The sequence below is a fragment of the Penaeus japonicus genome, unplaced genomic scaffold, assembly GCF_977035675.1.
Source record: "Penaeus japonicus unplaced genomic scaffold, GWHDUDI00000001_assembly GWHDUDI00000035, whole genome shotgun sequence".
NCBI classification, from domain to species: domain Eukaryota; kingdom Metazoa; phylum Arthropoda; class Malacostraca; order Decapoda; family Penaeidae; genus Penaeus; species Penaeus japonicus.
Genome location: NW_028234437.1, coordinates 5,977,902 through 5,988,117, shown reverse-complemented (window position 1 = coordinate 5,988,117; position 10,216 = coordinate 5,977,902).

The window sequence follows — 10,216 nt, the reverse complement described above, 5'->3', positions numbered from 1 at the left end:
ATAAAATATATATATATATAGATAGGATAGATAGATGAAGTAGGAAATAGATATATACACCATACATATATATATATATATTTTATTTTATAATTATTATATATATATATATATATATATATATATATTATATTATTTATATATATCATGTCCCCAAATAATATACATACATATATATATATATATATATATATATATGTATATATATATATTTTATTGTGAAATATATATTATATATATAATTTATTATATATAATATATATATATATATATATATATCATTATATATATTCGTGTGTGTGCGTGTGTGTGTTAAATTATACATATACATATACACATATGTATATATATATATATATATATATATATATATATATATATATTATATATGAGTTATTTTTTTATATATATATATATCCGCACATCCATACAAACACACACAATAAGTATGAACAATACCAAGAATAGTAATGAAAACTATTAATAGCAAAAAAACTAACAGAACTAAATTAATAAACAAACACAAAAGACAATACTAACATGTCAGAACGTGAAAAGATGAGCGAGTGTGAGAGTGAGATGATGTGATAGCAAGTAGTAGTAGTTACGGTGTTAGAGTGAACGAGTGAGATAGTTGAGATCGAAGTCCATAGTCTACGGGCTGACTAAGCATTGCCGTTCGGGGACGTGGTGTGGTGACGTCTGCAACCTGCATGACCCAATTTTATTATACCCGTTTTTTTTTGCTATTGCTGTATTACCATTTGCAATATTGTTTTTTATGAAATCAATAAGAAATAGACATAGTACTAAAGAAAAGTTTTAAATTTAATTTTATCATATGATAAAGAGGAAAAGAAATGGCGCCAACTTTAGACCGGAAGGTGCACAGTGAATCAAATTGAAACACTTAGTTTATTGTTTTCCTTATTTTTGTGACACTATATTTATACGCTATTGTATTGTTGTTTTTCGTAATGAATAATATTGACAAGGATAGAATTGATTATAATATATAATATTTGATGTAATTGTTTTGATACTACTGCTATTGATGATGATGATGATGGTAATAATTATTATCAAAGTTAATCAATACAGATATGATGCTAATGATCATAAAAAAATGTAAAAAAAAAAAATAATAATAATAATAATGATTATTATGAGGACGACAGTCACAATAATGGTACAGTGAATAGGGATATTCAAATTTGGTAGAGGTGATTAACCTAAGGTAATAATAATGATGAAAATGGTAATCACGATAATGATAATACTAATAGTATGAAAATGATGATGAGAATGATGATGATGATGAGAATGAGAATAATGATGGTAATCATAACAATCATAGTCATTATAACCATCATGATAAGAGTAATAACGATAATGATGATAGTGTTAATGATAGTAATAATAATATTAATGATAATGATAATGATATAATATTGATAGTAATATAAATAATAGCAATAGTAATAAGTGTAATGATAATAATGATAATAGTAATGATGATAATGATAATAGTAATGATAATAAGGATAATAATTACGGTAGTAATAACAGTGATGATGATAATGATAATGGTAATAATGCTGATGATAGCAAGGATAATAATGATTATAAAATGATAATGTTGACAATAACAATTACGATGATGATGATAATTATGATGATAATATTAATAATTATATTGATACTACTACTACTACTTCTACCCTTATCATTGACGATAATAAAAGCAATATCACGAATGGTAACGATAATAAAAGCAATATCACGAATGATAACGATAATAAAAATAATGATAATGATTCTAATGATTATGATAATGACATCTAGGTCAATACTGATAATAATAATGATAGCAACAATAATCATAATAATAACAATAACGGCAATGACAACAACGATATGATGATAATAATGACAATAATAGGAAATAAGGATGAAAAAAATATAACAGGACATGATATATAATCTTGACAATACAAACAAACAAACAAACAAGGAAATTCCAAATTCGCCATTTCACGGTTCTCTCCTTTCATCTTGTCTGGATTGAGTAGTTTTGCAATTTCGGAATCTTTATGCACGATCTCACGTTTATTTCTGTCTCTCTCATGCCCCCTTCCCTCTCTTACCCTATCGATGTATCTACCAGTATGTCTGTTTATCTATTTCTCATCGTCTATTTTTCTGTCTCTTTCTCTCTCTCTCTCTCGCATTTTCTCTCTGTCTAACTGTCTCTCACTCACTCTTTCTCCCCACTTCTCTCTCTCTCTCTCTTTCTATCTCACCCCTCTCTCTCTATCTATCTGTCTATTTCTATATCTCCCTTTCTCTCTCTCTCTCTCTCTCTCTCTCTCTCTCTCTCTCTCTCTCTCTCTCTCTCTCTCTCTCTATCTATCTATCTGTCTATCTATCTATCTCTCTTTTTCTCCTCACTACACTCTCTCTCTTTATCTGTCTATTTCTATTTCTCCCTTTCTCTCTCTCTCTCTCCTTCTCCCCATCCCCCTCTCTCTATCTATCTCTCTATTTCTATCTCTCCCTTTTTCTCTCCCTTTTTCTCTCCCTTTTTCTCTCTCTTTCTCTTTCTCTTTCTCTTTCTCTTTCTCTTTCTCTTTCTCTTTCTCTTTCTCTTTCTCTTTCTCTTTCTCTTTCTCTTTCTCTTTTCTTTCTCTTTTCTTTCTCTCTGTCTTTCTCTTCTCTTTTCTCTTTCTCTTTCTCTTTCTCTTTCTCTTTCTCTTTCTCTTTCTCTTTCTCTTCTCTTTCTCTTTCTCTTTCTCTTTCTCTTTCTCTTTCTCTTTCTCTTTCTCTCTCTCTCTCTCTCTATTTGTCTATTTCTATCTCTCCCTTTCTCTCTCTCTCTCCTTCTCCCCACCCCTCTCTCTTTATCTATCTCTCTATTTCTATCTCTCTCTCTCTCTCTCTCTCTCTCTCTCTCTCTCTCTCTCTCTCTCTCTCTCTCTCTCTCTCTCTCTCTCTCTCTCTCTCTCTCTCTCCTTCTCCCCACACCTCTCTCTCTATCTATCTGTCTATTTCTATCTCTCCCTTTCTCTCTCTCTCTCTCTCTCTCTCTCTCTCTCTCTCTCTCTCTCCTCTCTCTCTCTCTCTTTCTCTCCTTCTTCTCTCTCTCTCTCTCTCTCTCTCTCTCTCTCTCTCTCTCTCTCTCTCTCTCTCTCTCTCTCTCTCTCTCTCTCTCTCTCTCTCTCTCTCTCTCTCTCTCCTTCTCCCCACCCCTCTCTCTCTATCTATCTGTCTATTTCTCTCTCTCTCTCTCTCTCTTTCTCTCTCTCTCTCTCTCTCTCTCTCTCTCTCTCTCTCTCTCTCTCTCTCTCTCTCTCTCTCTCTCTCTCTCTCTCTCTCTCTCTCTCTCTCTCTCTCTCTCTTCCTTCCTCCCCACCCCTCTCTCTCTCTCTCTCTCTCTCTCTCTCTCTCTCTCTCTCTCTCTCTCTCTCTCTCTCTCTCTCTCTCTCTCTCTCTCTCTCTCTCTCTCTCTCTCTCTCTCTCTCCTTCTCCCCACCCCTCTCTCTCTATCTATCTGTCTATTTCTCTCTCTCTCTCTCTCTCTCTCTCTCTCTCTCTCTCTCTCTCTCTCTCTCTCTCTCTCTCTCTCTCTTTCTGTCTCTTTCTCTTACTATTACTATCTATCTCTATCTCTTTTTCTCTCCTTCCTCTCACCCCTTTCCCCTCGACCAGTAAAGATGTTAGTCCCCCCCCCCACCCCTTGGCTCCCCCGTGTGCCCTCCTCTCCCCTCAGTACGCCTCAGAGCCACCAGGAAGCAGGGTCTCGGGAATCCAATTATGCCGGTTAGGCGACTAACACCCTTATCGCGCCACGCAGTAAGGGCGAATGTTTTATTAGGATTGGGAGAATGGCAGGCAGTCCATCATTTGATATCGTCATAATTATTTTACCAGGTGGAGCGAGTGGGAATTCTTGGTTGAACATAATTGCTGTCTCTCTCTTTTTTTTTTTTTACGTTGCACGTGCTTGAACACGTACAATACATTTCAGGTGACATGGAAATTCAATTTGCAACAAATAACAAAATATGTACAACCTCTCTCTCAGACACACACACATGCACACGCACACACACACACACATACACACAATCACTCACACAGACACACACACACACAGACTCACAGACACACACGCACACACACACGCACGCACAATCACACACACAGACTCACAGACACACACGCACACACACACACGCACGCAAACTCACACGCAAAAGGCACGCAAGTACTCAATCAGACCTATCGTCCAACCACCCTCACTCTTTTCCCGGAATCACGCACGAACACTGCGCTCAGGGACATCACGCAGAAAGGAGCAGATATTTTCTCACGAACGAAGAAATTCTATCACTGATTTGATTAACACGAGGCCACATAAATAAGAAAAGGGGAAAGAGGAAGAGGAAGCTGGAATGAAATATCGACTGAACTACGGTCAGCTTTCAGCAAGACAATTCTGTGAAATTTGGACATGGCGGAAAATATGTGAATTCTTACGTAATTTGGCTTTCGTCGGCAGGTTTAACTCGCAATAACCAATTTCGCACATCTTCAACATCTACAAGTCAAGCTTCTTACTTAATTTCCTTACTAAGTTCTGCCATGTACTAACCACCGAACCTTCTGTAAGACCAAGAAGCCACTTATCTAAAAGAACAATCCACAAAAATTACCTTCCCTCAGCATCAGCACCACAAACCTAAAAAAAAAAATCAGTTTTAATAAGCCAACCGAGCCTCTATTATGGAAACCGCCATCAGCAGATTAACCCAAAGAGTCACCAAAAGATCAAGCGACCTAATGTCCTCCTCATAGCGTTAAAAAAAAACCTACTCGACGACCTCTTCTGCAGGAGGGCGACCCCCCCCCCCCGCCCCCCGCAAGCGACGTGTCAGAAACCAGGGTGCTTATCATCCCTTCAGGGTTGTCAGTCAGTCAATCAGGCTGGCTGGCTGTTCTCTCGGCTCGCATGTACAGGGGGAAGGAAGCTCTTCCGGCGGCAGGACGCTCCCCCTTATATTACGGGGAGGAACGTAAACTATGTAGTAATATTGGTGTGGTGCTTAGCTCGCGTCTTCTACATAGCTCGTGATGCTCATAATGAGTGGCCCACGGAAGGGATGATGAAAAAGCGTTACATAATGAAAAGGAGACGTTAATGGAAGTACAGCAGGCGATAGGCACTACATTAAGCAGTACTTTATTACAGGCGATGTGCCGCATACGGGATTATATATGAGCTATTGTACTTTTTTTTCTTTTTCTCTCTTTCTTCTTCTTCTTCTTTTTTCTTTTTTTTTTTTATTTACTTTTTTTTTTAGATTTTCAGGCGTAATGAACTCGTAGAATGCTTTTTTTTTCAATTACATAGATCAGTTGAGCACGTAATGTTATACTGAACATAACCTTATATTCTATTCGACTTCACCTTTGAAATGTTTAAGTTTGAGGAAAGTCTAAAATCTTATTAACTTCTTATATATTTTTTCACCAATATGAAATAAGTATATCATGAAGGAAGTTTTTCTTTTTTTATATTTCTATACACACGTATGTTTTCCTTATTCACTCTGATAAATGTTTTTTGCTCGGATGAAAAATTAAAGAAATGATGATAACTATTAGTTTCCGTTCTTGTTTCATTAGTGTTATTATCATTCGTATATCATGTTGTCATATTTATATCATTATTATTGAAGTTGTTTGTATTATAATGCTAGTGAGAATGATAATAAAAAACAATGATAATGATAATAATGATGATAGTATTAATTATTATTATCATTATCAATGCTCATGTTTTGTTTGTTATTTTCATCCTTTTTTACCATCATCATTGATATATCTATCATCATTTTTATCACTATTACTATCTATAAAAGTGATTCTATCGTAATCGTTGTTATTATCATCATTATCATTATTATTATTATCATTATCTCTATTATAATTATTATCATTAATATTATCATCATCATCATTACTGATTTTATCATTATGTTTATTGTTGTTATAGTTATTACTATCTTCATTATTATCCTGTCATGTGGTGACATTATTTTTGTTAGTAGTAATATTATCATCATTAACACAATCATTGTTATCATTATTGTTATTGTTATTCTTACTATTGCAATAAGTATCATTACCTCCATTACCATTTTACTATCATTACAATTGTCGTTACATTATCATCCTAATCTTTGTTTATCATTATTATCATTATTGTTGTTATCGTCATTGTTATTTTTGTTGATGTTGTCATCATTATTGTCTTCATCATTATGATCATCACTGTCATTATCATTATAAAATTAGGCATCATCAACACCATCATCATCATTATCACTACCACCATCACCATCATCATCACATTAATTTTCATTTTCACCATCATTACCATCACCACCACCATCATCCTCATCACAACCACCACCACCATCATCCTCATCACAACCACCACCACCACCACCATCATCCTCACCATCACACTAATTTTCATTTTCACCATCTTCACCATCACATCAAATCATCATCATCATTGATATAATCCTCATTGTTATCCTTCTTACCAGCAAGAACATCATTGCATGTGTTATATATAGATAAATCTATGTAAACATCTATAAACATCTATGTTCTGTTATGCTTGTGTCTCACCTCTACCCATTAGTGAGTGTTTATATCCCTGTCCCTTTGACCAGACAGAGTTACCATTAATGGTAACACCTCTCGTAAAAATTGCCACTATAAATCTACGATCGAGTTCAACACGTAATGAAAAGCAAGGGATTTGTTCATTGCAATAAATCGAAGGAGGAAGTAGTGAGACGATGAAAAAATAGAAGAAGAAGGAGAAGAAGTAGTAGTAGGAGTAGTAGAATAAAAGATAAGATGAAAAAGATGCTGATGAAAAAAGATGGTGAAGAAGATAAAGAAGATGATGATGATGAAGTAAAGATGAAGAAGATGGAGAAGAAGAAGAAAAAGAAGAAGAGGGAGAGGAAGAAGAAGATGAAGAAAAACGTGAACAAGAAGAAGATGATAACAAAAATAAAAGGACGAACATTAGGGAGGAAGAAGTCGAAGAAGATTGAAAAAAAGTGAATAATGACAAGAAAAAGAAAAAGAAGAGGGTATAGATAATCAAACAAAGAAAAAATGAATGTGCAATTTTTTTTCTTTTCTTTTTTTCTCTTTTTTACTTTAACAAACTCTCTCGTACCTTAATGGCAAGCGAGGGTACGTATGTATGTTAACTAGTTCGCTTTTGCTTCAAACTCATGGCGATGCAATATTATTCAGATTCAGAGTAGTACATGAATTAATGAAGCACGTTTATTCATAATCATGATATACACACCTTTGATATGTAGAGTTTATAAGAGGAAAACACATTTCAAATCTTTCAATACGTTTATTAGAAACAAAATCATATTTTATACGGATTATGCCTTAATTTTATTTATCTATTTATTTATTTATCTATCTATTCTATTTTTTTATTTTTTAAGTGTCATTAGAAGCAGTGTTTCTCAGGCGAAGAATCTATCTGTAAATACACTTAGTAATTATTCTACTTTGTGTTCAAGGATGGTCTGATGTGTGTCTTTTAACTCCCTTTCCTAACCAAACATTTAACTCTTGCTTCATCATCAAACAGAAGAAAAATGAAGAATAAAAATGGAAGCCGTGTTAACAGTGTATATATACCCACTTGCTCGTGCGTCCTTGAGATAAGCTTTAGTAATCCAAGAGGAAGTAATTCAACTAAGTTTAGGCAGAGTTTCTCGGCTTAGGAAAAAAAAAAAAAGGGGCTTGATAGCGTTTACTTGATTATATGTGATGGAGGAATTGTTATTGTTTCTCTGTGATGTTCATGATCTGCAGATTGATATCTAAAGGATTAAAGAGATTAAGTTGATAATTGTATGCATGTAATCACCCCCCCCTTCCCCTTCACATAATTACACTTACACATGCACAAACAAACACGTGTCTGTGCAACATGCAAGCATACCCACACAAACATAACTACATATGCATGTTTACACGAACCATGCTTATATGCAATTCATACACTCACATTCAAACGCAAATGCTAATGCACATAAAAGCAGAACAAACACGCACCCATCCATAATCACCAAAATACATAATTTGATGTGTAACATGTTATAGAGGGCCTTTAACTACCCATAAGAAGAGTAAAGTTTTGAAAAAAAAAAAATGAATCCTACTGTTCAAACCTCTATTCGAATTTAGATTGTTGTGCAAAACGTCAAAAAACGCCGAGTTTTCAAAATCAAAATCCGAAGGAGTGAATTCAAACCCTAAAAGGCTTAGGATCTGTATCAGAACATAAAGAATTTCTAAACCACTGATTAGACCATGCACGATAAAACTATTGTAATACGTAGGTACTTATAGAAATATATTTTCTTCTTTTTTATTTTTATCTATGCGTAGGTACTTATAGAAATATATTTTCTCTTTTTTATTTTTATTTATGCGTGGGTACTTTTCTACTTCTTTTTATTTATTTATTTTTTTTTACCTTGAAAGAAAACAACTACACCCATTTTTAAGATAGACAATCAAAGCATATGAACAGGTTCCTCATTTTCACTAATAAGAACCTAATCAAAATCATAATGCAACGTAAAAGTAAAATTGCAAACCCTTCCGGAGATGGAGAACAATCCGCGGCTACTGTTGCTCTTCATACCTCTCATATAACTCTACTTTTTCTTTGTTTGAACTCTATTACTGACGATCATGTAACTCGCTGTCGTCTGGACAAACAATTGTGACAAGTTGCTTCGGATTTTGACTATTCTTTTCCTGTTTTTTTGTTGTTGTTTTTGTTTTCTTTCTTTCTTTTTCTTTTTTTTTTAGAATACAGAAACGGTAGAGAAGTAATGTTCCTTGTTAAAATGTATGTAGATAATTGTTTTTTATCTAAGGCTGTATATGATAGAATATACAAAAGAAAAATAAATATGATAAAAGAAAAGAAGACGAAAAGGAGGGTATATTTCTATGGACGAATAATGATGTCTATAGAGAGAAATATTTGGAACAACCAACGACAGTTTTATGGTGGAATAACTATGTTCTGAAAGTGTGGAATTATTTTTTCTTTATCTTTTTGATAATATAACTTTCTGGGAGATGTCGTATTCAATATGAATTGAGAGCATGGGATGCCGTGGTATGACACAATTTGAAGAATGTCCCCGGCTCTATTTATCTCTCTATTTATGTAACTCTCTCTCTATCTCTTTTACTCCCCCTCCCCTCTCCTCTCTCTTTCTCTCTTCTCTATCTCAACCTCTACCTCTCTCTCCCTGCCTTTCTTTCTCTCTCTCTCTCCCTACCTCTCTCTCTCTTTGCCTCTCTTTCTCTCCTTACCTCTCTTTCTCTCTCTCTCTCTACCTCTCTCTCTCCCTCTCCCTCCCTCTCTTTCTCTCTCTCTCTCCCTCCCTCTCTTTCTCTCTCTCTCTCCCTCCCTCTCTCTCTCTCTCTCTCTCTCTCTCTCTCTCTCTCCCTCTCTTTCTCTCTCTCTCCCTACCTCTCTTTCTCTCCCTCTCCCTACCTCTCTTTCTCTCTCTCTCTCCCTACCTCTTTTTCTCTCCCTACCTCTCTTTCTCTCCCTACCTCTCTTTCTCTCTCCCTCTCTACCTTCCTCTCTCTCTCTACCTCTACCTCTCACTCTCTCCCTACTTCTCTTTCTCTCTCTCTACCTCTACCTCTCTCTCTCTCCCCTACCTCTCTTTCTCTCTCTCTCTCTCCCTACCTCTCTTTCTCTCTCTTTCCCTACCTCTCTTTCTCTCTCTCTCCCTCTCTTTCTCTCTCCCTACCTCTCTTTCTCTCTCTCTCCCTACCTCTCTTTCTCTCTCTACCTCTACCTCTCTTTCTCTCCCTCTCCCTACCTCTCTCTCTCTCTCTCTCCCTACCTCTCTTTCTCTCTCTCTCTCCCTCCCTCTCTTTCTCTCTCTCTCTCCCTCCCTCCCTCTCTTTCTCTCTCTCTCTCTCTCTCCCTACCTCTCTTTCTCTCTCTCTCCCTCCCTCTCTTTCTCTCTCTCTCTCCCTACCTCTCTTTCTCTCTCTCTCCCTACCTCTCTTTCTCTCTCTCTCTCTCTCTCTACCTCTCTTTCTCTCTCTTTCTCCC